The 26412-nt window shown below is 35.6% G+C and overlaps 1 long non-coding RNA gene across 7 annotated transcripts; it reads left to right on the forward strand.

Moving 5' to 3' along the window:
* The first annotated feature begins 19138 nt into the window (after positions 1-19138).
* On the forward strand, positions 19139-24323 carry LOC124832162 (uncharacterized). Of its 7 annotated transcripts, none has more exons than XR_015780389.1 (7): positions 19140-19720; positions 19920-19985; positions 20493-20600; positions 21006-21068; positions 21151-21260; positions 21518-21586; positions 23957-24323. It is a non-coding gene; the product is annotated as an uncharacterized LOC124832162 (long non-coding RNA). The 7 variants fall into 7 exon arrangements; XR_015780391.1 differs by having other exon boundaries at positions 21154-21260; XR_015780386.1 differs by having other exon boundaries at positions 19140-19486; positions 19561-19720; positions 21006-21260.
* The last annotated feature ends 2089 nt before the right edge of the window (positions 24324-26412 follow it).

Raw genomic sequence — 26412 nt, forward strand, 5'->3', positions numbered from 1 at the left:
TTAACATTGGCCAGGTCATAGCCAATTATATACAGGTGTGTGCAAATACTCTGAACGACAAGGCACCTTTGGGGCATCCTTCTCTGATTACTCACCTCTGTAAGCTAGCTGGAGTGAATATTTCTACACTGCCGTTTGAAAGGCCTTGGAAGACGATTGATGAGGCCTACTATAGGCAGTATTGTGGCGGAGATGAGGCAAAGATGAGGCAGCTCAGCCAGTACCACCACGTCATCCTCGCAGAGGAAGAGGACCACCACAGACTCCTGCACAACCTCATGATGCAGAGTCGTTTCAGATGAGAGATATGTATATGTCTCTTATAGATGCTAGGATGCAGTCCATCCACAGAGGGCAGGTGGCCACAACAGAGATGATCATTGGGATGTATGATACACCCCAGGACATTGGTGGACCATGGATTAGTTCAACAATGTGGTGGCATGGCCAGAGGATCAAGCACAGGCCAGTGGAGCTGGAGCAGCTGAAGCTCCAGCTATGGATGATGATGAGGATGATGAGGATGACTTTGAAGATGCTGAAGAAGAAGGAGAGGAGGAATGGTGAAAACTAATCCCAGTTGGAAACGTGCAAACAGAGGCTCCAGACCAGAAGAAACCAGTAGTGAATGATGGTGCAACGAATTGATGAAATGGTGTAGTGTTTGAGGTGTGTTAATGGAGGAAAGGTGTATGAGTGAAGCCTCACAGCTCAGAGAGCCTTCCTACAGAGGAAGGAAGCTTGAGGAAAGGAGAAGAAGTAGTAAATCAAAGGTGACTGAAGAGCACAAAAGCTGGAAAGCAAATTCTGCAGCATATCATTAAGCTCAAAAGTGAGAAAATACAAAGAAGAGGCCCTCTTATTTATAGGTGAAGAGGAGCCTAATTTCTGATTTAATTCCCTCCTAAATTCAAATTATTTAGCATAGGAGGCACATTCATTTTGATCCAGCAAGGTCCATGCCTCATTCCAGCTCAGCCAGCAAGGTGCATGCTTCATTCCAAATCAGCCAAGTCACGTGGATTGGTCTTCTCTCGGGTGAAAAATGCTGATGCATTTCCCATTCCGCAAGCACCTCCCTTGTTGGCTCCTTTGCTTGCCTTTATTGATTTAACTTCTTGGATGGCTCAATCATGGTCTCCAAGATTTATTAGTTCCTACAAAACAAAGTATAAGCGCTTTAGTTAAGAGAAGAAGGATTTTTATAAGTAACCTTCCATAGAAGTAAAATGTTAGGTGATCCTTCTTCTTCTTGAATCTTCCTTGCCATGGCTCTAGTAAGAGGTCCAATGTGATTTCTTGATGGTTTTTCATCAAGGAAGATTCAGATGACAACATAGGATGAGATCGCATTTACTAATGGATACTATCATTATTAGAGCAGGATTTTTTCTATCTTTTTTTTTGTACTTTTGCAATTATTTGCTTCTGTTCTTAAAATAGGTTGTGATGTACTCAGTGTGAAACTTGATTTGCTATGATGGTTTGCTTGTGATTTATGCATGATAAGTATTGCTTGACGATGCTTGAATATTGATTGTTGTTGAGATTATGCACTATATGCTGATATACAGGTGGTTGTTCACAAGCTATGAGAACAGATGCATGATGTTGTGATTGTGATTATGATGCTAAGCAGGATGTGTATGTGGCATGATTGGATGAGCTTATGTGTGAGGTTTTGAAATCTAGAGTTTTTGTGATTGAGTGCTATTACATTGAAAGCATGAATGACTTTGCCCAGGTTTCTATGGTTGATTCACTTGCTTGTATATGTCAGAACATCAAGGCCATTTTTTGGTAACCCTTTATTAGCCAAAGGCATGATTTTAGCCCAATAAAAGATAGCAGAATGTGTTCTATCCTTTGAACCCTTAGCCTTGAACAATATAGAAAACCCTTTTTGAAAAGCTTTACCTTGAGTTGAGTTGAAGATATCTTGTGATATTGATAAATGTTCAAGTTTGGGATTGTTGGGAAGTCTAGAAAGGGAAAATAAAAAGCATTGAGCTAAGCATGTAAAAAGCAAAGAAAAGAAAGAAAAAGAAAGGCTCAATGCAAAAGAAATTTGGGAAGAAGGAAGAATGGTTGTGTTTAGATGATTCACTTAACTCAAGGATTTTGTGATCCAGAAAAACAAATTTTCTTGTTAGCCTAGCCACATAATAAGCCATAGAAAAGCCCTTATGATGATACTTGCTTGTGAATGTGTTTGATTGTGGTTAAATGAAAGGCAAAGTTGATTCACGTGACATTGTGATAGTAGAGTGAATGAGTGACCTCTTATACACTTGTGTGTTTGAGTGAAACACTTTATCTGGTAAGGAAAGATTCCATGAGCACATGATTACATCTATGCTTAATTAATTAATCATTCATAAGAATAGTGTTTGTTGGATACTAGGTGATTATGTGAACACCAAAGCATGTGTGCATCTTGATTAAATTCTTTGTGATGAGTTGATTTGAGTAATTACTTGTCTTGAAAGAAAGAGTTTTAAATGTGGTGAACCATTGTATGGATTGATGGAAGACTGAGTTACATCTTGTTTGCTTGAGGACAAGTAAAGTTCTAAGTTTGGGGTTGTGATAACAGTTGGAAAACTGTTATTTTTATACTTAATTTTGACCTTAAAGACAACCTTTATGACTTAGAAACTAGCTTGGAATCATGTTTTTGCTTAAGTTTTGGAAATAAGAGAGTTAGATGGGTTTTATGCGTGATTTTCCTTGTTTTCGCAGGAACTAAGATGAATTAGATGAAAGAAGTTGAAGTAGTAAGGAGCTGGACTCAGGAAAGGAAGTGAAAGTGCACAAAAGAAGAGTCGCATTCACCGTTCAGCACCACTTTTACCGTTGAGCGGCCTTGAAGCACCGCAGTCACCGTTGAGGGCCAAAACTGCTGCTGAGGCCATTTAATTGGGCTTGGGCCTATTTTATGTAATTTTGAATAGACTATATAAGGGTTTAGTCGACCTAGGGTTAGTATCTTTGGACAAAAAGAGGCGAAATCACACTTTCTTCACCCCTTGGAGGCGGATTTTGGATGCAGAAGCTCCTTTCTTCAAATTCTAAGGTTCTATCTTTCATTCTTTCATTGTTTTTCATCTGGTTTCACCATGTCTATGGTGAACTAAACTTCTATTGTTGTTGGGGAACCATTGTAATCCTTTGAAACTCTCATGTATTGAATTGGTTCTATATTTTATATGTTTTGCTTCATTAATTGTTAGGGTTTTTCTTCTATACTCTATGCATGCTTTTTTTAACTCATTCAATTGTATGATCGTTGATGTTATTTATATGGACACATATAGATACATCTAGACGTGAGGAAATTCTCCCAAGAGCAATATTACCTAGACATAGGGATAGGAGGATTCGTTACCTTTAAGTTTCTGTGCGAATGTAATGCATGAATAATTGCTAGGGAGACAAGACATTGTAAACTAGTGATTAGGAGTAGGCTTTCTTCACCAAGACATCAGGTTTAAGGTAAATTAGAAAGTGGCATTAACATTAATGAAGAAAGTGGAATTCTTGAATACATGAGAGTGGATAGGATGAATCGGAAACCCTAACAACATCATCATTCCATATTTTACATCAACCACTTTTGCTTCTTTCGATCCAATTGATCAACACATGCATTCATATTTATTTTTCAGTATTTGCATCCAAACCTACAAGATTTCGTTTACAAGTCCAATTTAATCAACAAATCACATAACTGTTTAGGCTATGAGTCCTTTGGGAAATGATACTTGGTCTTACCATTTTATTATAACTTGATACGATTCGGTACACTTGTCGAGTGTTAACAGCCTACTATAGGCAGTATTGTGGCGGAGATGAGGCATCTCAGCCAGTACTACCACGTCATCCTCGCAGAGGGAGAGGACCATCACAGGAACTTGCATAGCCTCATGATGCAGAGCCGTTTCAGATGAGAGATATGTATATGTCTCTTATAGATGCTAGGATGCAGTCTATCCACAGAGGGCAGGTGGCCACAGCAGAGATGATCATTGGGATGTATGATACACCCCAGGACATCGGTGGAGCATGGATGAGTTCAACAATGTGGTGGCTTGGCCAGAGGAGCAAGCTTAGGCTAGTGGAGTTGGAGCAGCTGAAGCTCGAGCTATGGATGATGATGAGGATGATGATGATGAATTTGAAGATGTTGAAGATGAAGGAGAGGAGGAAGATTCAGATGACAGCATGGGTTGATGAGGAGTTGAGATAGCATCTACTAATGGATGCTATCACCTCTAGAGCAGGATTTTTTCTATCTTTTGTTTTGTACCGTTGAACTTATTTGCTTTTGTTATTAGAATAGGTTGTGATATACTCAGTGTGAAACTTTATATGCAATGATGGTTCGCTTGTGATTTATGCATGATGAGTATTGCTTGATGATGCTTGGATATTGATTGATGTTGAGATTGTGCACTATATGTTGATATACAGGTGGTTGTTCACAAGCTATGTGAACAAATGCATGATGTTGTGATTGTGATTATGATGCTAAGCAGGATGTGTATGTGGAATGATTGGATGGGCTTATATGTGAGGTTTTGAACTTTAGAGTTTTTGTGATTGAATGTTATTACATTGAAAGCATGAATGACTTTGCCCAGGTTCCTATGATTGAATCACTTGCTTGTATGTGTCATATGATCAAGGCCATTTGTTAGTAACCCTTTATTAGCCAAATGCATGATTTTAGCCCAATAAAAGTGAGCACAATGTGTTCTATCCTTTGAACCCTTAGCCTTGAACATGATAGAAAACCCTTTTTGAAAATCTTTACCTTGAGTTGAGTTGAAGATATCTTGAGGTATTGATAAATGTTCAAGTTTGGGGTTGTTGGGAGGTCTAAAAAGGGAATATGAAAAGCATTTAGCTAAGAAGCAAAATAAAAAGTAAAGAAAAGGAAGAAAAAGAAAAGCTCAATGCAAAGGAAAGTTGGGAATAAGTAAGGATGGTTGTGTTTAAATGATGATTCTCTTAACTCAAGGATTTTGTGATCCAGAAAAACCAATATTCTTCTTAGCCCAGCCAAATTATAAGCCACAGAAAAGTCCTTGTGATGATGCTTGTTTGTGAGTATGTTTAATTGAATGAGTGACCTCTATATACTTGTGTGATTAAGTGAAACACTTTATCTAGTGAGGAATAATTCCATGAGCACATGATTACATCTATGCTTAGTTAATTGATCATTCATGAGAATAGCATTTGGTTGATACTATGTGACTACACTAGTAAAAAATTGGGTTTTTACAGCGCACATTATGCCACGGTTCAACGGAAACCGCAGCATAATGGTGCGCGGTGGCAGTTTTGTAAATAAATCGAACATATATGCCGCGGTTCTGCTCCAAACCGCGGCATATACTCCAGTCAACCATTGCCTTTGACGCCACGTATGAATAAAAAATTAAATAACAGAGTATATGCCGCGGTTCTCTGGAGAACCGCGGCATATACCCCTGCCAATTTATTGCAGGTGCTGACTGGGTCAGAGAATTTGAAAAGTTACAAGGGTATATGCCGCGGTTCTCTGGACAACCGCGGCATATACCCCCTGTAACTTCTCAACTTCTCTGCCAGTCAGAGAATTTCAGAAGTTACAGGGGTATATGCCGCGGTTGTCTAGAGAACCGCGGCATATACCCTCTCTCATCTACTGAAATTCCCCAAAAGGCAGTTGGGGAGACAGTTGTGTTCAGCACGTTACAGGGGTATATGCCGCGGTTGCTCGTAGAACCGCGGCATATTCGCCTCTCTGAAATTAATTTAATATGAATTTGAAATATTTCGAGGTATATGCCGCGGTTGAGCGCTGAACCGCGGCATATAGTTTGAAAATAATTTCAAAAATGCCATTTAGGATTATTTATTTAATCAGTATATGCCGCGGTTGGGCGTGAAACCGCGGCATATACCTATATTCTACCGCGGTTAAGTAGTGAACCGCGGTAGATTCCCCCGTTCAGAGTTAAAAATTAAAACTTTGAACAGTGATCGTCTTCTTCCCGCAAGCTCTGTTTCGCGTTTTTTCTTCTCCCTCCGACTCCCATCATCTCCGATACGCTATTTTTCACCGTTTAAACTTGAAATTGTTCGGTCCTTTCTCATTTGTGACGATAAAAAACAATTTGAGCCGATCAAAATCGTTTGAAACGCGTCATTCCCTCTCCGCTGCGATTTCGTTTTTTTTGCACCAAGCGTTTTCGCCGTTCCTCTTCCAGGTATTTATGCCCTTTTGCATTCTTAAGATGATTTCTTCATTAGTTTTTGCATAATGATAGAGTTTTGGTAATGTATGAAGTTTCTATATTTTTGGTAATGTATGGTATAGTTTTTGCTTTAATTTTGGTAATGCATGAAATTGGTATAGTTTTGGTAATGTATGGTATGGCTTTTGCTATAGTTTTGGTAATGTGTGTTGTAGTTCTTGTATTATTTATAAACCTTAAAATATTATTCACTAAGTTTCAATGATATGTATGAAATTGCAAGTTTGATTTTTAGTAGCTTATCTTTTTATGTAATATTTAGGAATATGGATCGAAATTGGATTAATTTACCACGTATTAGTGCTGAGTACGAGAGAGGTGTAGAGGAATTTATACAATTTGCGCAACGTAATGAGGGGAGAAGTGATGATGAAGTGAAGTTTAGATGTCCTTGTGTGAACTGTTTGAATGGGAGAAAGTTGAACGCAACTCAAATTAGAGAACATCTTATATGTGATGGTTTTCTAAGATGCTATACAACATGGATCTGGCACGGCGAAGAAATGGATTTTCCCACTGACTCTCAAAGTGTAAATGTTACTGATTCCACCATGGAAGAAGATCGACCGGATGAAGACAAATTGGAGGACATGATCCGCGATGTTGGAGCAGAAAATTTTGCCAAAGCTCATGTGTATGAGACGATGTCGACTGATGCGGAAACACCTTTGTATGTCGGTTCAACTAAGTTCACACGTTTATCAGCGGTGTTAAGGCTCATGAATTTGAAGGCGAGCAATGGATGGACTGATAAGAGTTTTACAGAACTGTTGACGTTGTTGAATGAAATGTTGCCAGATGGAAATACACTGCCCACTCGTAATTATGATGCGAAGAAAATTCTTTGTCCAATGGGTATGGAGTATAAAAGGATACATGCTTGTCCCAATGACTGCATTTTGTATAGGAAAGAGTTTGAATTTTTGACAAAGTGTCCAAAATGTGGCTTATCACGATACAAGTCAAAAAACAATAGTGAAGATAATGGTCAGATAGAAAAAAATGGATCTGCTTTGAAAGTAGTTTGGTACCTTCCAATAGTGCCCAGACTTAAGCGTTTGTTTGCGAATCCCAAAGATGCTAAAAATCTTAGATGGCATGCAGATGAGAGAAAAATTGACGGGCTGCTTCGTCATCCAGCTGATTCAAAGCAATGGAAAAATATTGATCGACAATTCCCCGAATTTGGTAAAGAGTGTAGAAATCTTAGGCTTGGTTTAGCCACTGATGGAATGAACCCATTTGGTAATCTGAGTACCAATCACAGTTGTTGGCCAGTTATATTGATAATTTATAACTTATCTCCTGCATTGTGCATGAAGAGGAAGTACATGATGTTGTCTATGATGATATCTGGTCCAAAGCAGCCTGGAAATGACATAGATGTTTATCTAAGCCCACTAGTTGAAGACTTGAAGGTTTTGTGGGTTGATGGGGTTGAAATATTTGATGCATTCGCTTCAGAGACTTTTATGATGCGTGCAATGTTATTTTGCACCATTAATGACTTTCCTGCTTATGGTAATTTGTCAGGATACAGTGTCAAGGGTCATAAAGCGTGTCCTATATGTGAAGAAAACACTGCAGCTCATCAATTGAAACATGGAAGAAAGACGGTGTATTTGCGTCATCGGAGATTTCTAAAACGTAATCATCCATATCGAAGGTTAAAAAAAGCATTCAATGGAGATCAAGAGAGGGACGAAGCACCAAATCCACTTACTGGCCTTGAAGTTCTTGAAAAAGTTAATAAAATACATCATGTATTTGGGAAAACATCGAAGAAGTCATCTGTAACGACCCCTTGGAAGAAGAAATCAATATTCTTTGATCTTCCATATTGGTCAAAGTTAGATGTTCGACATTGCATAGATGTGATGCATGTAGAAAAGAATGTGTGTGATAGCTTGATTGGTACATTACTCAACATTCAGGGAAAGACAAAAGATGGAGTGAATGCTCGTTTGGATTTGGTTGACATGAATATCCGAGAAGAGTTGGCACCCAAGGAGATTGGTAAACGTACTTATTTGCCCCCTGCATGTTACACAATGTCTAGACAAGAGAAGATAAGTTTTTGTGTATGTTTAAAGAGTATCAAAGTACCACAAGGATACTCTTCAAATATGAAGAGTTTAGTGTCAATGCAGGACTTAAAGCTTGTTGGCATGAAGTCTCACGATTGTCACGTCTTAATGCAACAGTTGTTACCGGTGGCTATTCGTGGAATTTTGCCCAAAAATGTTAGGCACACCATAAACAGGTTGTGTTCATTTTTCTCGTCAATATGTAGTAAAGCCATCGATCCTACAAAGTTAGATGAACTTCAAGGCGAGATTGTTATCATCTTGTGTCAACTAGAGATGTTTTTCCCTCCATCTTTTTTTGACATCATGGTACATTTACTTGTTCATTTGGTTAGAGAAATCAAGTTGTGCGGACCGGTATACTTAAGATGGATGTATCCTATTGAGCGTTATATGAAGATTTTGAAAGGGTACGTTAAAAATCCATATCGTCCTGAAGGTTCGATGATTGAAAGGTATATTGCTGAAGAAAGTATCGAGTTTTGTTCAGATTACATGACATCAACGAATCCAATAGGAGTTCCTCGCACAGCATGGTTGAATAAATTTCCTACAAGTAAAAGCATCCGAGGTGTCAATGTGGTGACAAAAGATCGCGAAGAATTGTTGCAAGCGCATCTTTATATATTGAACAACACAGATGAGGTGATCCCTTTTTTGGAAGCACACAAAGCCATTGTTAAGAATAAAAATCCAAGACAATCAGAGAAATGGCAATTGATGGAGCATAACAAAACATTTATGTCTTGGTTCAAATCTGAAATTGACAAAGAGCCACATTCTTCTGAAACTTTATTGTGGCTTGCAAATGGTTTGAAGTTTGATGTCGTGTGTTGTACAGGTTATGAAGTCAATAATTGCACATTCTATACGAAGACTTTGGATGATAAAAGCACAGTACAAAATAGTGGAGTCAGTTTAGAAGCTGAGTCACTTCAATTTTCCACATCAAAAGATCAATCTCCTGTACTTGGATCAATGAGATATTATGGTATAATAGAAGAGATATGGGAGGTTGATTACACCAAGTTTTCTGTTCCATTGTTCAAGTGTAAGTGGTTTGACAATAAGAGTGGTGTGAAAATAGATGATTCGGGTATGACACTGGTTGATTTTCGCAAGGTGGGTTACCGAGACGAACCGTTTATCATGGTACATCAAGCATCTCAAGTTTTTTATGTCAAAGATCCTGCGTCTGACCATTGGTATGTTGCTCTTCAAGGCAAAAAACAAATTGAAGTTAACGAAGACAATCTGATTAATATTTATATTGCTGACAACCATTCATTTCAAACTACAACAAATTTGGATGACCAATCTGTAGTTGACGATGATGTACATGCAATTCGGTCAGATCATGATGAGGGAATATACATATGATGAATCCATATCTTTATGTATGAATTTTCAATTTCTGTATAAGTATTTTATTAATATAACATAAGTTTTCCTTTTATACATTTCCTATGATTACTATTACATGTTTTGTTAATTTATATGATATTACATAAGTCTTGGAAGTGAATTTAATGTTGTTATTTATTTTGACAGATATATGGCTGATCATCCACATTCTTCAGGGGATGAGGCTCCCCCAACCAGATCCACTAGAGGACCCACTAGGATGAAACAACTATTGATCAGGAAAAATAGTGGTGAAAGAACTCCGGTGAATGTGAATGTCACCACGGGTGTGGCAACTGGCCCCCATGCAGATGACTTCCGATCATACCTTGGAGTAGTGGCACGTGATAAGATTAGCATTCTCATTCCATCTTTTGATCATGTGTCCGAGGGTGATCGGAACATTATTTGGCAAGATATATTGGTAAGTTAGTTAATAGCATTTGAATTAAAATTTGTTTATATTGATAATTTTGTACTAATACAATTTTATTATGTTTTTTTCAGATGACATTTGACATTCCAAATGTCCCAACACTTAGAAATAAGTGTTTGTCAACTGTTGCAGAAAATTTCAGAAACTTTAAAAGCAAGTTGACATCAAGGTACATCTTCGGACACCTTAAACATAAAAGTCCATGTAGTTCATATAAGTCCATTGATGAGGAGACTTGGCGGCTTTTTAAAGAGAGTCGGATGTCAGAGGAATGGCAGGTTAGTGTAGTTCATATTATTCAATTCCTCATTAACAAATATATATCATATGAACTAATTAATTAATATGTGACAGGCAATTAGAAGCAAAGCACAAGGAACAAGTGCTCAGAACAAAAACCCCCACCTATTATCTCGTGGTGGGTATAGGAAGCTTGAGGAGAAAATCCTCAAGCAAAAGGCAGATGTTATACCACCATCTCAGAGTGGTAGCCCTCCTCAGCCTCCTTCTCCACCGTCTAGACATGAGAAATGGAAGTTGGCCCGTATGCGACCATCGGGCACCTACTCTTCCGACACTGCACGAGAGATTTCTGAAAAAATTGTAAGTTATCACTGTTCCTAAAATAATAAATATTGTCATTATACATACTTCATTAAACTATTTAAAGAATAATGGTGTTTTGTAATGTTACAGGACGCCTTGGTTGAGCAGAGCTCCCAAGGCCAATTCACTCCAGAGGGTCGCCAGGATATTCTTGCTGCTGCAATTGGACGACCTGAGCACCCTGGACGTGTACGTGCTGCAGGTCCTGGAGTAGGAATTACAGATTATTTTGGGAGCTCTTCTCGTCAGCCTTCATATTCATACAGCGATACACAAAGGATGACAGAAGAGATCACAAAAAAGGTCCGACAAGACCTTATACAGGAGATCAGGGCCGAGGTGAGGGCTGAATTCCAGATGTTATACCAGGAGCAGTTTCAAAGCATGCGCCCGGTGCAGTCTCCTATAGAGGAACATGTTATCCCTCCCCCTCCCACAGGTAAACTTAATAAACATTTATGTGCAATTATTTCTATCTCTTGTATAATCTAACATTTACTCTGACAGGGAGAAGCGGCAAAGGAAGTTGTTCCGCATCAGCCATCCCAGAGGATGACATGGACGATGGTAGTCCATGTCTGCTATACATTTTAGAAGATACTGAGATGGTGCTGGTAGCTCGTGGAACAGAGTTTAGGTCAGCGACTGTATGTCATGGTATGCAACTATTAGAGGATGAGGTGAAGGTCTCAGTGGATGAAATGATCATACCAGATGCCTCGGTTCCACTGTCCACGGAAGAGATTTTCACTGTGGAACAAGCATATAAGTCGTTTATCACTTGGCCTAAATTTTTGGTTAAACCAGTTTCTGACCCCTCGGTATGAAATTCTTCTTTACACTTCTCAATTTTAAAGGTTTTTGATGTCAAAACTTATCTTATCTTTTCATGTAACAACAGACGCAGGCACAACAGAAGATTCCTCTATCTGAGGATGACCCTCTTTCTTCATTGCATCTACTTGCTGACATCCTTGATGATAAGCCTTTGGAGGTTGAGTATGATGCTAATGTATTTGGGCATGGCTCTGAGGTCCCAATATACCTTAATAGCCAAGATGTCCGTGAGCTTGCGTCGGGAACACAAGAGTTGAATATTTCAATTATTCAACTATGGACGATGTAAGTCTATGACAAATTATTTATATATAAAATTGATTTATATATCAAGTATCCTTATATCAAAGTTAATTTTTGATTTCAGGTATATGTCTGGGGTCACTAATAAGTTGGGGCGTTCTGATGATTATGGATTCATTGATCCCCAAACAATTCATGAATCAAATGATTTTGAGCATATCAACATGAGTCTGATAAGAAGTTTTGGAAGGGGCAAGAAAATATACTTTTTGCCTTATATATCCGGGTAAGTGAACTTTGTTAACATAATAATGTTCCATATGTGATTTTAATATTTAATAGTTACGTTATTATGAATTTCAGGCGCCATTGGCAACTTCTTGTTATGTCTATGCAAGACAACTATGCTTTGTGGTTCTGCTCATTGCACAGGCCTCCTCCCACACAACTCAAACAAGCAATTGATTGGTAAGAACCTCAATGTTTGGACTTTCTTTGTTATATAACTGAATGCTAAAACCTTTTTTTTATATACAGTTCTATTCCAGCAAGTATGATGATGGGTGGGAGATCAATTGTTAGTAGTAGAAAGATTGCTTGGATTTCTCTCAAGGTTTGACATATGCTATACTTTGTTATAATTGTTTTATAACAAATGTTATTCACTAACTATTATCAACTGTGATGATATATTGTAGTGTAACAGACAAAATGGGTCATATGAGTGTGGATACTATGTAATGTATTGGATGACCCATATTGTTCGTTCTCACATCACAAGTCGCTGGGAAACGGTAATATTTAACTTTAACAAATTTTGATTTTTTAACAAATGTTGAATTCATATACACTAATTAAAATGAATTGTCTTTTGCAGAGATTCAAGACTACTACACCAGTTCCTGAGAAGTCACTATTATTCATTAGGAACGCTGCTGCGAAGTATATAGTTAGATTATACAATAGCTCTTAGATTTAAACAATGCATTTGATTAGATAGAATTTTCTTAGACTTTGTACTTTATTTGATGTTGAAATACATTTGAATATGTGTTTGCTATGTTCAAATTGAATTTGTGTATATGTTTTTATATGCAGGTCTGTTTTTGTGGTAGTGGATATCACAAAAACAGACCTGCAATTTTAAAAAACTGCAGGGGAATATGCCACGGTTCTAACCACAACCGCGGCATATAGTGATTCGTTTTTTTTAAAAAACGAGACATATGGCCGCGGTTTTGACACTAACCGCGGCATATGCTTCACTCTTTTGCCGCGGTTGAACCGCGACATATAGTGTATTTTTTTTTTTTAAAAAAAATGGATTTAGGCAGCGGTTCCCTCGACAACTGCGGCATATTCCGCAACCTATATACCGCGGTTAGAACCGCGGCCTAAAGTGTCTGACTTACTACCGCGGCTGAATATGCCGCGGTCAAGAACCGCGACGTATAGTGAAAATGAACCGCGGTAAAAGCCCCTCGCTGCACTAGTGCTATGTGAACACCACAATGAGTTTGATTGAATTAAAGCATGTGTGCATCTTGACTGAATTCTTTTTGATGAGCTGATTTGAGTAATTACTTGTCTTGGAAAGAAAGAGTTTTTGAATGTGGTGAACCATAGTATGGATTGATGGAAGACTAAGTTACATCTTGTTTACTTAAGCAAAGTTCTAAGTTTGGGGTTGTGATAACGGTTGAAAAACCATTATTTTTATACTTAATTTTGATATTAAAAACAACCTTTATGACTTAGAAACTAGCTTCAAATCATGCTTTTGCTTAAGTTTTGGAAATAAGAGAGTTGGATGGGTTTTATGCTTGGTTTTCCTTGTTTTGGCAGGAATTAAGATGAATTAGATGAAAGAACTTGAAGTAGTAATGAGCTGGACTCAGGAAAGGAAGTAAAAGTGCACAAAAGAAGAGTCGCATTCACCGCTAAGCGCAACTTTTACCGCTAAGCGGCATTCTGAAGCATCGCAGTCACCACTGAGGGCCAAAACTGCAGCTAAGCGCCATTAGAAGAACCGCACTTACCGCTGAGCGCCAAAAGTGTCGTTAAGCGCCATTTAATTGGGCTTGGGCCTATTTTATGTAAATTTTAATAAACTATATAAGGGTTTAGTCAACCTAGGGTTAGTATCTTTGGACAGAAAGAGGCGAAATCACACTTTCTTCACCCCTTGGAGGCGGATTTTGGATGCGGAAGCTCCTTTCTTCAAATTCTAGCGTTCTATCTTTCATTCTTTCATTGTTTTTCATCTAGTTTCACCATGTCTATGGTGGACTAAACCTCCATTGTTGTTTGGGAACTGATGTAATCCTTTGAAACTCTCATGTATTGAATTGGTTCTATATTTTATATGCTTTGCTTCATTAATTTTTAGGGTTTTTCTTCTATACTCTATACATGCTTTGTTTAACTCATTCAATTGCATGATCATTGATGATATCTATATGGACACATATAGATACATCTAGAACGTAGGAAATTTTCCCAAGAGCAATATTACCTAGACATAGGGACAGGAGGATTGGTTGCCTTTAAGCTTCTGTGCGAATATAATGCATGAATAATTGCTAGGGAGACAAGACATTGTAAACTAGTGATTAGGAGTAGGCTTTCTTCACCGAGATATCGGGTTTAAGGTAAATTAGAAAGTGGCATTAACATTAATGAAGAAAGATGAATTCATGAATACATGAGAGTGAATAGGATAAATCAGAAACCCCAACAACATCGTCATTCCATATTTTACATCAATCTCTTTTGCTTCTTTCAATCCAATTGATCAAAACTTGCATTCATGTTTATTTTCTGCAATTCAAACACAATGGTTTCGTTTACAAGTCTAATTTAATCAAGAAATCACATAACTGTTTAGGTCGTGAGTCCTTTGGGAAACGATACTTAGTCTTACCATTTTATTATTACTTGATACGATTCGGTACACTTGCCAAGTGTTAACAGAACCTCAATCCAATCTTCATAAGATTGTAGACTTTGATCTCGCAATTACACCCAAATGTGCATAATTGATCAGCCCTTTGAATACACAACAAACTTACTTTTCAAGAAATCACAAGGAGATTATCACCACGATCACTTCTTGATTCGTGGAGCTCTTTTCCTCTTTCTACAAGATAACACTTTCTGAAAAATATAACAAAAACTGTTAGATTCACAAAAGTTCTTACAGAAATCAAATTCGCGTCAATTTTTAGTATCACACATCTTTGTCGCATTTTAATCGACTAAGCTACTAATGTAGTCGAATATAACAATTCTGTTATAGCAGTTAGCAGCAAGCAAAGCAATTAATTGAATTCGCAATTAATGCAGTCGAATGACATTTAATGCTTGGTCAACATATTTAAAAATATGAACGTTAGACAGTTATATCAAGCATTAATAGAATTTCAAAACAGTAATAGACTTAGTCGAATGCAACACACATATAATCGACTATGTAACAGTGTAAATCATAGTTTTGAAAAACTTTCTCACAACACACTTTGAAAAAGGTTTGTGCAAAGACACTAGTTTTAATCGACTCACCCCATAAAGAAATCGACTTAAAACTATTATTTTGCCACACAATTAAAATTCAACATTAGTACTTGTGGTTTTTCTCATCCAAAAACACGTGTCATGCCTTCATGTATAAAATCACATATATAACATAGTGAAATGCAATGAACAACATAGCAACAACAATATCATCTTCTCATATACGCATATAACATGTAAGCATAGAACATATAACACATAATACACATGTGTTATTAATTATGCGTTGTCATCATAAAAAACTTAGATATTACTGAGATTGTGGGTTCAGCTAAACTAGTGCTCCCCCTATCAATGTTAAGATGTCAACAAGTGTACCGAATCGTATCAAGTAATAATAAGTGGTAAGACCAAGTATCGTTTTCCAAGAGACTCACGACACTAAACAGTTGGGTCATTGCTTAACTAATTAAGACTTAAAAAGAATTTTTGGGTTTTTGATTTCAAATGCAATAAAAATAAACATGAATGCAATTTGATCAATTGAGGCTAAACTCTAGGATGGATGGATGAAGTTGATAATATGAGATGATAATGTTATTGGGGTTTAGATTTCATCTAGTTTACTCTCATGCATATATGAATTTGTCTACTTCATTCAATTGTTAACGTCACTCTCTAAATTACTTAAAACTCGATCCATCGGCGAAGAAAGCCTATCCTTGATTACTAGACCACAATCCCTTGCATCCCTAATAATTAATTCTGCATTACGATTAGGAGCTTAAGACGACCAAAACTCATACCCCCATCCCTGAGCAATACTGCTTTTGGGAGCAATTCTCCAGAGCCTTAAATGTAAGATACCTCTCGGTACTCATGCAAATCATACATCATGCCATGAATGAGTTAAACATAACAAACATTGAGCGAAGACGAATTACCCTAACATTTAATGAAAAAAGCATATGTAATTAAATCCAATTCAAATACATGAGAGTTTAGAGGTTACATCTTTCTCAACAACAAATAAGGTTTAGTTCCCCATTAACATGGAGAAACTAGATGAACAATGGAATGAAAGAACGGAAGAGATAGAAAAACCCTAGAAAGAAAAGAAGAGAGCTGTCACATCCCCAAATCTACCCCCAGGGGGTGAAAAATGTGTTTCTGTGCTCAAGCCATCAAAACATAAAATCCGTAGGACGTCCAAGTCCTTAAATAGAACATAAAAATAACAAAAAACAGGTCCAAGCCCACTTCAGTGGCGCTCAATGCCCTAAGTGGGGCGCCCAGGTGTGGTACGGGTCAAAATTGGCACTCCAGCACCCTGACTTGGGCACTCAAGCCCCCTGGATACAAAGCTGGCGCTCAGGCGCCCTGCATGACCTCCTGTGCTCCTTTTTTGATGTTTTAACTGTCCCTCTTGAATTCCAACCTCTTGATACTTTTGTTCTTCTTTTAAATCATTCCGATAACCTACAAAATCAAGGGAATTTAGTGATAAAATCATTAAGTATACCCTCTACTCACTAATTCACAAAACTAAACTAAAAACATGAGTTCAAGCAAGCTTATAATTCCAAAAAAAGGTTGATTTAATATCAAAATTGAATAACAGATAACGGTATATTTAACCGTTATCGCAACCCCCAACTTGAAACTTTGCTTGTCCTCAAGCAAAATGTAACTTGGCTTAAACAAAATAATCATACTACAATGGTCAAGCATATAATAAAGCATTTTCTTTTTAGACAAGTAAATCACTCATGAATGCTCATCATAGAAAGATTAGTCAAGATATAATGATGCTTAAGCCAATCAAGCTTCAACTATGGTGCTCACATAATCAAGACATACACCACAGATACAAACCTCATGATTAATCAACAACCAAGCAAGAATGTTACCCTATATGCATGGAACTATTACTCACCAAAGATAGTGTTTCACTCAAGCACTCAAAAGTGTTTCACTTAAACTCAAAGGTATATAGTGAGGTGACACTCTTACACTTTACCATCACAATGCCACATGAATCAACTTTGCCTTTCATTTAATCACATATCAAACACACTCACAAACAAGTTATCATCACAAGGACTTTTCAAAGCTTGTATTGAGGCCGGGCTAAGAAGAAAATTGGTTTTCCTAGACAACAAAATCCTTGAGTTAAGAGAGTGCATAGTTCATCCATTCACATTAACAATAATCTCTCTTTCTGCTTTTATGAATTCAACTCATTCCCAACTTTCCTTTCATTAAGCTTAACCTTTTCTTTTCTTTCTTTTCTTCTCTTTTTCTTTTTTTCTTTTGCTCAATGCTCTTTAATTAATTTCATAAAGTTCTTTCCAGTTTCTCACAACCCCAAACTTGAAACATTATCCATTACCATATAACATACTCTACTCAACTCAAGGTAAGGATTTCAAAAAGGATATTCAAAATTTCACATTTAGGCTCAAGGTTCAAAGGTTTAAGAAAAACATTACTCTTTGTTAGGTTCACCTATTGACATTGGCTCTAAGGGAGAAGAAAACAAGGCCTTGATCATGTGTAACAAGCAAGCAAGTGGTTCAATCATAGAAAATTAGGCAAAATCAATCATGCTTCCAAAGTAATAACATTCAATCAATCAAAAACTCTGGAGTCCACCACTCAGGCTAAATGAAGTTCCACAATTTAATAACATCCTACCCAGCACATTAATCACAATTGAAATCATGCATTTGTTTTTAACAAAACTATGAGCAACCACCATCTATGCTTAAAAGCCTCACCAATCATTAACTCAACATGCATCATAGAACAATAGAGCAAACACAAGAATATTACTCATCACAAACAACAGTTTATCACATCATACACAAAGCCTAGAATGGGGCGCCCAGAATCAAGCGCCTAGGCGCCCTGCGTGACCTCTTGTGCTCCTTTTTTGATGTTTTAACTGTCCTTCTTGAATTCTAACCTCTTGATACTTCTGCTCTTCTTTTAAATCATTCCAATAACCTACAAAATCAAGGGAATTTAGTGATAAAATCATTAAGTATACCCTCTACTCACTTATTCACAAAACTAAACTAAAAACATGAGTTCAAACAAGCTTCTAATTCTAAAAAAAGGTTGATTTAATATCAAAATTGAATCACATATAACGGTATATTTAAATGTTATCAATCAACAATCTTAACAATCTCCCTCTTTTTTGATGATGCACAACCCAATACAGATTATCAATCAATTACAAATAAACATAATTCTCCCCATTTGGGAATTAGCAAAAAAGGTAAACACAATGGTATTGATATACAGATAATCAAGCATACAGAGATGCATAAGATAATCATAAAAAAACAAATAATGATGCTCCCTGTCAAAGATATTCACATGATTTTATATATACTCTCCTCCTTAAATGTAGGCATACTAAGAAAAGAATAGAATTCCATGACGGGATATTATGATAGGTAAAATTCACCTATCATAATACATTGACCGATGATAATTTTGTAATAAAATTAAAATATATTTTAAGAAACCTATTATAATAGGTGTAACAGTGATATCTTTGTAATAAAAGATAAATATATTATGATAAGTAAAAGACCACTATCATAATAGTTGAACACGGTGGCAAAATTGAAATTATAGAAAAAACATGATGAGAGATATTGAAACACGTATCATAAGTGCAAAACCCTTTAACTCTCTGCAGTCCAGCTGACAGCATTTCATTTCTTCCAACTCTCAATCTCTCGTCGCGCAGAGCTTTTCTTCCGATCTCAATCTCTCATCGCGCAGAGTACAGAACACACCGTCTCGAAGCCCTCGAAGCATCCACGCCGTCTCGAATCTTCAGGCTCTCTTCTCTTTGAGTTGACGTTATGCCTCCATTTCTTTCTCTTTTCATGTTCTCTTTATTTTCAACCATCTTTGTCAGAATAATTTTTTTTCTCTTCACATCACGTTTTCCCCTCCGTACCTTCCCCCTCAGTGGCCTCCATGCATAGACGAAGAGTGAGCGAAGGAGAGCGCGATCATATGAGATAGAAGTAGGAACCCTAATTCCTTTCTTCTTCAATTTTTTTTTTGTTTTTCTTGAATTAAACCCTAACCGAGAATGAAGGGAGTTGAGAGGCACACCCAAACCTTCTTTCGCGAGTGAAAACCACCAGCGCCAGTACTCAGATAACTTCCTCGATGCCTCTTCCAACGGCAACAGGTGGCTCCAATCGGCTGGCCTCCAACACCTTCAATCCTCCACCAATCAACTTCCTCCGCTTCAGGTGATTTCATTTTCTTCTCTCTCTCTCGATTTTGCTACCGATCTTCTGTTTGACCGTTCGACGTAAGTGTTTTGGTCCGATTTCATGAGATTTGTTTCGTTTTTGGAATGCGAGCAAGACTATAACTGGAAGAATGTACTGGAACGCACAGAGGAGTAGGACTATAATTTATACTGCTAACATGGCGTTGTGTTTCCAGGGACCTGCCCAGGCTCAAAATCTTAGGGACTCGCTTGTTGAAGCAAAGTCCGGTATTGTGGTCAAGGTGTGGTTCTTGTTTTCATTTATTATTTAGTTCAGTTTCGTTTATATATAATATATGAATGTATGCTGAAATTGTTGATTAATGGCTGACTGGCTGATTAAATGTATTGTTTTTCGTTTCTATGATTTAAAAATGCAGATGACTTTTGTTACCAACAATTTTGCTTGGATGCATATCCAAATCTGGGCTCATCCTTCTTAAATTTAATGACTTTTGTTTCCAACAGTTTTTTATTCCAGAAAGATATGTTTTTCGTTTCTATGATTTAAAAATGCAGATGACTTTTGTTACCAACAATTTTGCTTGGATGCATATCCAAATCTGGGCTCATCCTTCTTAAATTTAATGACTTTTGTTTCCAACAGTTTTTTATTCCAGAAAGATATACCATATCCATACAGTTTTAAATTTATCATGTTAACTTTTATAAAGATACTACTTCTGGTTTATTTAAATTCCAAGCAGTGTTTCCTGAAATATTATTCTAGATTAACTATTGCTTGACAGGGAGTGAGGAGAAGCTAGCTTTTTGAAAGAGTATTGGGGCTGATGTGGCTATCAATTAGAAAACAGAAGACTTTGTTGAGAGGGTAAAGGAGGAAACTGGTGGACAAGGTAGTATCTCTTGCATGCATGCTGTGATTTTCCTGTATTTCCTGTATTTCTTGGCGTTTAATACTTTATGTAGTGATTTTCTTGTATTTCTTGGCGTTCAAAGTTCTCATTTTCCTGTTATTTAATTTCATTGACTTTCATTGACTCTGCTAAACATTACTGAAATCTCAAGAGGGTAATTTATAGTCATTATATAAGAAATCTCTGCCCTTTACTTGCTAAGCGTCTTACAAATATATATATATATATATATATATATATATATATATATATATATATATATATATATATATATATATATATATATATATATATATATATATATATACTAGAATGTTTTACTGTAAAAATTTTCAACTCCCTGAGATGTGAATAATAAGTGCTTTGTGTTCCTCCATGATTGAGAGGAATGGCATCTAAGGATCCATCTGCCCCCATGATGAACTTCGTCTTGTGATGGCTCCCAAGGTGTATTCTCTTTAATTTAAATTGAAAAAAATTCTTTATGTGTTTTTTAGCATAGGAATAAGATTTTTTTACGTTAATGTAGTAGGCTGGAGGAAGAATGCTACTTTGTCCGAGAGAGTGGAAACAAGCAGAAGGAGGAGTAGGCGTAGCCTACTAATGTGTGTAGCTTTGACAAAGACATATGCTCAACAGGTTTAACTCTATTTATATAGTTACTTCTTTTAAAATTTCCCTTTATTTACAATATCTAGTTGTTCAACTTAGTTGAATTCCATCAGAGTGGAAGTTTAACTTGAAAGGCTATGTTTATACCTGTAAATGTTATCTACATATTATCCTTCTTCTGGTTTTAGCTGCTGCCAAATCTGATTTAAAGTGTGGATTCATGCATTTCATGTTGTTCATTCTCTCTACATACTTCTCACGTATATTTCTATTGATTCAAATAGGTCCTTGACATCTGCATATCAAACCAAAATTGCACTTTTGCTGAAAAGTTAATGAACTTTCACTTGCTGGTAAGTTTTTCTAAATCTGGTTTCAAGAGTGATTTTTAGTATTGTGAGTGTTTTATTAGTTCTGCATGCATATCATGAGTGGTTTTAGGCATCATGAGTGGTTTTATGATGTGCATTTTGTCGAACACCTAGCATGCATACGATTTTCTCTTAGGCATTTTCAGTTTTTGTTTTCACATCTCTGCATCAGTTTAGGTAGTTTTAAATAGGTTTAATATCATTTGTTTGACACATTTCATGCATTCCTATCTCATTTCCACGCATTAGAACTCATTTTAGAAGATTAAACTATTGCATTTAGAATTATAGAACCACGCATTTAGAATTGTAGATCCATGCTTGTTGCTCGTTACAATATTCTTTTAACTCTATTATTTTATTTGTATATTTTTAATGATTCATCTCTAATGGAAGCTCTAGACATTGAAGAACCAAGTGAACTTATTTTATTTTAAGTGTTAGTAAACTGTAGAAACTTGACTACAATTTAGTAGAGTATGTAGGTTAATGTAATATATGGATTTAATGTATAGTTTGATGTACAAATTATGAATTTAATATTATTAAACAATTTAATGTATGAAATGAATTTCATTTTGTTAGTTCAATTGAATCTATTCATTTCGTGTTATAGTGATTATAAATTGATTGGATGAGATAATAATAATTCTAAATTGATTGAATATGTAAAATGTAATAATGATTTTTTTAAAAAAAAAACAAGTTTTTATGGTAGGTGAATAATGTATGTAATAAAAGCTTATTTTTGAAAAGTATATATTATGATAGGTGAACAATTACTTGTTATAATATATTCTACATATTATGATAGGTGAAGAAATATGCATCATAAAACGTCACATATTATGATAGGTAAATCCAGTTGCATCATAATAAATTCGCTATATTATGATTGATAAGTGAAAATCTGTCATAATACATTGGACTTATTATGATAGGTGGCAGAAAGTATGTCATAATACGCTGGACCTATTATGATGGACTTTTTTGTCTATCATAAAATGCGCAAACCTATTATGATGTCCATGTCCAGAACTATGATGCCAGGTTATCTATCATAATAGGTCATTTTTACCTATCATTGATTTTTTCACTAGTGGCATGTGAAGCATCTCAATGTATATGCAATGCTCCCCTGTCATTATGCATGTTTTAATCTCAAAACACAGATGCACAATACAGTATATATCAGAGCATATATCAGCATATGTCAAAATGGTATCAGATTAGAAACAGTACAAAAATATCAATGTAACAATGATACAATATCATTCATCAAAAGAAATATAATCTCTTAATCATCTCAAGTCAACTCTAGCAAAGAGATATATTGAAGATTGGACAACTAAGTGCTACTCCTATCAAGAAGCTCAACACGGACAACTAAGTTAATAGTATAAAATAGTGATTCATCAACCAGATTGGACCAAATAAACTTTTTGCATAAATGAATAAAATTCTAACTTCAGTTGCACAAATAAACATTAGAACATCTAAAATAATTTTTGCAACTAAGAATAACATTTTAAGCATCTTTAATTCACATATCCAATAAATCCAATCGTCACAAATTTACTTTAAATCAATCACTTAAGCATAATAATCTCATCAAAAAATTGAATTTTAAAACATAAATGTGAGCATAAATATGCACTCATTAGCTATTCTCAAAGCTTATAATGTTTAAAGCTCTTCACTTTAAGACAAATAACTTCATAAGTTCTCATATTTCATTGTATTGTATTTATCCACTCTTTGAGAGTTATTTGAATTTGTATTTATAATCAAAACACTTCTATTGTTTAACTCAATTGAGTTAAGAATTCTAGACAATTGTCTAGGAAAACTAAAAGTAGTTGATAATACTTGTATATTAGGAGTGGTTAAACTCGAACTAGTTAGGTTGACTAGGGGAACCATGAGTGGTTGATAATGCTCGGTGTCTACTAAGAGTGGTTTGTACTCGTTCGTAATCTTTGAAAAAGATTAGTGGCACCCTTTAAGAGGTCTTAAGGGAGATTGGACGTAGCTTAGGTTTGAGTGAACCAATATAAAAATACTTGTGTTATTGCCTCCCTTGTTTAAAACATTTTTCCTAAAATGCTTTATTAAAAACATACACGTCTAATAACTATTGCAGATTGTATAACTCCTACGGTAGTTATTAAGCGTTGATTTGCAAGAGAATTTAAAACATTTCACTTAACTTTGCACCATATTGTATTAGTGAATTGTGTTTAATTATTCATTATTGTCTCATTTTCACTATTTGGGCTCAATTTGACTAATAATTCTTATTTTAATTAATTTGAATTATTTGGTCTTAATTATTTCAATTATTAATTGCAGGACAATTTAGGAATCATATTTTGGGACAAGAAGAGTCTGGCCACGTCAACATTATAGTTTAATTTCATTTTGAATTCGTTTATAATGTAATTGGGTCAAACTTTATGATTTTGAATCCATTTTTTGTCATCATTTAGGAGAAGCCATTTAAAGGGCATTTTTGTCTTTTGGGGTTTTTAAATACCCAAATCAGATTTAGGTCACTTCTTCCTCCCTCATTTTGGCGTTTTCTCTTCTTAGGTTAGGAGCTTTGGTGTGTTTTCCACCCCTCGCCTTGGGGGCTTAGGTTTTGTTCTCTTTTCCTTTCAATTAATGAATGAATCTCATTTTTAATTTCAATTGCAATTGTGTTTCGGTTCTTGCTTCATTTTCGCATTCCCATTTCTTTTCAAGCTTTCATTTACGTTTTACGTTTTAAATTTGTTATCCAATTTAGATTTGCGTTTTGATTTTCGTTTGTTGTTGTTGTTGTTGTTGTTACGTTTTTGTTAATTCCATTTTGTTTGCTGTTTTAACTTTGTTTCAATGGTAGGTTAAGTGTGCTTGGTTGGTCATTAGCGAAATTGCATTGTTTCCATGAGATTTCTGAGCTGGAAGTACGTTTTTGCTGCTCTGACTTGGTTAATATTGAACAGGTTGATCGTTCTAGTAGTTTTTGATCTTTAGATAAATGAACAGGTTGTAAGAAAGCATAGAGAGAAGGAAGAGCTCTAAAGAGAAAAAAGATTTAGCTAGATTTTGTACTTCTAAAATAATGAAACTCATTTGTGAAAAACTTTATTTCTGTTTTAAACTTTTAATATTAAAATAATTGAGTTTTACTAATATAAACATACTATTAATTCTAAAACGATAGACTCTTACATATTTTGCATATATGGACAATTATTTTTTAACTTTTTGTATGTAGTTTGCTTTTCTTAACATCATGCACACTCCGAATGTTTAGTTTCTAACCAAGCGAAAATAAAATAATTTCTTAAATTAATTTCCTAAACATATGTTAAAATACTATAAAATACATTAAAATAAAATAATTTCATAAATTAATTAGACTAAATTTACATTAATATTAATATAATATAATTTAAGTTTATTTCCTACTTAAGTTTGAAACAAATTATGCAACAGTGACATTCTTGATTATTTCTAAGCATACCTTTAATTACTATACAATTTTCTAAAATGAAATAATTTCCTAAACTAATATATACTAAACTTAGGATAAATTAGATGAGTAATTTTTAAATGTGATGTTTTCATTTTTCAATTACTAATCAATATCTTATTATTTTTAATTCTTTATGTTTATTAATTAATTAATTTAATGTACATTTACAAAATTAATCTTAGTTTTGGAAAAACAAATTTTTCTCATATATAAAATATAGGCTTAATAGCTTACTTCGTCCCCATGTTAAGAGGTGAATTTTTATTTAGTATCCGGTTTTAAAAATGTTTCTATTTTATCCCAAAGTAGTATAAATTGTATCAATTAGATCCCTTCCGTTAAATTCACATAAACAGAGTTAACTCTTGCTGACGAATCTGTACTTTTTCTTCTCTCTCCTCTGCATTTCCTACCATGTTTCAGCTTTTTCTGTTATTCTTCCTCTCTTTTTCTTCTCTCTCTTCTACATTTCCTGCACTAATATATTGGATTGTAGTATCAGACTTCTTTTTTCATGGATGCGGCGGGTAAAACTCATTTAACACAGATAATGCAAACCAAATGCAGCTTGGGGAGTAAGCTGAATGAGGAGTGATGAGGTTTGGTGTATCAGGGTGTATAGGTGATGAAGGAAATAGGTGAGTGGGAAAAAGAGAAGTGTGAGGGTTTTGAGCGAGAAGATGGTTGGGTTAGATTGGGAATACAGGAAGGTGATGGATCCGTGAGGGGTTGAGGGAGAAGATGCAGGTTCCCTAGGTTTGGGTTATTGGTGTTAAGAAAGAAAAGAAGAAGTAGGATGTTGCATGAAGTTGGATAGCTAAGAAGATGGGTTGAAATATTAGAGCAGGAAAGGTTGAAAGATGAAGGTGAAGTATTGGGTGGAAAAAATAGATATATCTTGGTGTTGGGGTATTAGTTTAATGAAGAGGAGCAACTCCAGAGTTGCCTCAAATGAAGGAGTAAAGTGGTGAGCGTGTTGGTGATGAATGGGTGTTAGAGGAGAAGAACTTTAGGGTGGCTGTGCTGTTACTAGAAAACAATGAAAGTTGTTGGGTTAAAGAACCGTGAATGGGTTATGTTGTAAGAAAAAGAAAGTGAAGTTGGGTGTTTAGTGGATAAGAAAAGAAGAGAAGCTGGAGGATATAAAATGGTTGTTTTATGATTTGGGGAATATATGTAGGTAAGCGTGGAGAAACTATAGGAGAAAGTGAATTAAGGGAAGTTCTGCATGCGTTTAGAGGTGTATACGTAAGATTTAAATGATAAAAGATAAGGTATGGGTCTC

The sequence above is a fragment of the Vigna umbellata genome, chromosome 6 (assembly GCF_029865625.1).
Source record: "Vigna umbellata cultivar VRB3 chromosome 6, Vumbellata_1.0, whole genome shotgun sequence".
NCBI lineage: Eukaryota > Viridiplantae > Streptophyta > Magnoliopsida > Fabales > Fabaceae > Vigna > Vigna umbellata.